This window comes from Austrofundulus limnaeus, unplaced genomic scaffold (assembly GCF_001266775.1).
Source record: "Austrofundulus limnaeus strain Quisiro unplaced genomic scaffold, Austrofundulus_limnaeus-1.0 Scaffold36, whole genome shotgun sequence".
NCBI lineage: Eukaryota > Metazoa > Chordata > Actinopteri > Cyprinodontiformes > Rivulidae > Austrofundulus > Austrofundulus limnaeus.
The window spans coordinates 2,035,462-2,038,586 of NW_013952438.1; positions in this window are offsets into that span (position 1 = coordinate 2,035,462).

Here is a 3,125-nt window from a genome sequence, read left to right on the forward strand (position 1 = left end):
AATAGTGACAGTGCTTTTCTCACTCAATATTATCAACTAAGAAACAAATAAATAATAAAGTAGAGCTGTGTATATCAGCAGATAATTTCACTTCTGAGTTTGATGTTAATATGCAACAGGAAGACTGGTAACATAAAATGATGAGTGTTACTTTGACTCTTTTATGCATGTTTGAGAAAACCTCGAACCTCCTGTGGTAGCTACATGGAGCTGCCTCCTCAGTTCCCAGCCAAGAGCATGGGAGTGTTGGAAATGACAAGAAGTTCTTAAAGATACAATTTCAAGACATTTTGAATTTATTTTTGATGTATTCTGCAATTTCATAACAACTGAAGGTAAACTTGATTGTGATTTAGAATTGAATTATATGCCTAAATACATAATACCCCCCTTCAAAAGACTAATACATTCCATCTCAAATACTACTTTCATACTACCCAAATTCTCATCTTGAAGAAAAAATACATTTTGTCCAGAAAAGCCTAAATATTTGCTTGAGTCAGCTGATTAAGTTTTCCTTTCCATGGAGGCTTTCAATTATGTCTTTCTGAACCGGCCCATTGATTTTTCACACATTTTGTTCTGATAAACTGGAAAGTTACTTTAAATTATTAACAGCTAGATGTTTTCCATCACCCCTGAATGGGTTAACTGACCAAAAGTGTATATTTAAGAAAAAACAAATCTAAATTGTTAGCTTAATCTACTGAATTTTCTTGTCAACTTCTGGCCTACATTAAATCCATTTCAAATTTCATAATTTTGCTTCAGCATTTACTTGTTTTGCAGGTCAAGAACTTTGGCTTCCAGGTGGGAAAAATGGAAAACAAGAAGAAATTCTCAGCTGGACAAAGGCATTACAAGCATATTAATTTAATAACAAAAAATACAATTTAACACGGAGAAAGTAAATTTCTTTTCATACAGCACTGTCAACACAGTAAAAAAAAAGACAAAAGGCATGAATAGGACACCTGCAATGGAACATAGTGAGAAAAATAATCCACATTTTGCATCTAAAATGGTTCAGTTTAAGCTGTAAGCTCAAAGGAGAGGCCATGCTTAAAATCAACTGTTTGGATGATCAGAATAGTCTAATGTTTACCTAAATCTATTTTCAATTTGTATTTTAAACTAGGGTTTATATGGAACAATGAGGCATTTTTAAGATTATGTCATGTTTACACGTAAAGGCATTTCACTTAAGCCCAGATCACAGAACATGTTTCTCTGATTATAACAGAACTAAACCAATAAAACGTGAGGAAATACTGCATTTTCAGAGCAGCTCGACTTAAATCATCACGCAGAATTAAAATTAACACTAAAATAATTCAAAAATGGACACTTTAACAACATCTTACAGTAACTATTTGTATATTATTGTCTTCTGGGAATCGTTTTTTTATTTTTATTTTTTGCTGCTATCAATATACATGTATGTGATGTATGGTAATAAATAATTTAACATTTTCTGCATTAGAACTTTCCAACAGATTAATAAAAAAATACATCCCCACTTTTTTTTTGTAAAAATATAAAATTAAAATTTAGAAACAGAGCTGGAAACTCACTAAAAGCAGGAACTAAATGATTGTTTTTTTTTTTTCTGTAAGTGCTCCACTTACAGCTTTGATTTATGTTGGATATGTTCAATAAATCCAACAATACTGACATGTTGTTCAACAAGTACAGTTCTGGGAGCAGAGGAAATCATTTCTGATGTCAGAAATTGGATTATCAGTGCCATAAATCACATGTGTATGAATGTAAAAATAAAATAAAATAAAAAAGAGATCTTAATCTGTTTTATAGATCAAGAAAAGAAAAAGAGGAAAACAAACAATCAAACAGAGAGTTTCCATTTACACAGGCATTTAGAGAGTAACAGTGACAAAAAATGTATTAAATTAGAATTTAAAAAATGATTTAGTCTTTCTAAACATAAATTACATCTGACACATCACCTGTATTTACAGTAAAAGATCTATTTTTGTTGGTTTTTCAAAATAAAATAAAATAAAAGGTCACAGAGGTTTTTGTGCTTCAAAAAAAAAGCTTCAGTTATCTTCAGTGCACTTATGGAAGTTTCAGTCTAACTGTTTCGTTCTTCGCTGCAGAGCTTCATAAAATCAAAATACAGTATAGTTCAAAATGGCACTGTTTCTGTTTGAAGGTTTGACTAAGACAAATGTGGGAGACTTAGACTTAAAGCAATAGTTCAGATCTTTTGGAGTGTGGTTTTGTGCAAAGATTTTGAACAATTCATATTTTATTTGGTGTAAACAGCTCTTTGAAAGGACTCGTTTTATGAATATGAAAAAATAAAAAATCTGACTAGACTAATGAGAAAGTTTTTGTCCAAACAGGGTTGAGACCAAAGTGGCACCTTAAAACAAGTCCAATCTAAAAAAAAAAATGTCATAGTGGTTCATGAAAACACTATTTATTTGTTTGTATCAAAAAATCATGCTGAGACAGTATTATACAATTTCTGCTAGAAGTGAACTATTTTGTACTAGATAAGCTACAATTAGCTGCTGCTATTTGCAATTTGAAAAGACCATGATATTCTATTTAAATGAAGTTGGTCAAAAACATCAGGATCCTCATTTAATTAGAATTCAGGCTACAATGTAATTATATAAGAATTAAATGTACTGTGATTGTCTTAACACAAAGTATATGAAAAATTCAGTAAATAAAACCCTGTTAATAGCTTGTAAGTCTACTAGGACAAACAGTAGCAGCTTCTCTGCTAACATTTGAAGTGGCAATACAGATTATTATTAACAAAAGAGATTCTTGATGTTTAAAAATCAACTCAGTATCTTTCATTTCTATGACACAATGAGCGAGCGTCATGCAAGAACCGTTCGTACGTACAGATTTGTTCTTAAGTTGTGCGTACAAGTGATTTAGGAGAATTTGTGGTATTCACCAATTTTCTCGTATTCTAAGATTTTTTTCAGACACAAACAAAATTCACGTGTGGTCCAGACCTGTCGTATACAGCGGGTAAAATACGTATTGAACACGTCACCATTTTTCTCAGTAAATATATTAGTAGAGGTGCTAATTATGTGAAATGTTCACCAGATGTTGATAACAACCCAAGTAATCCA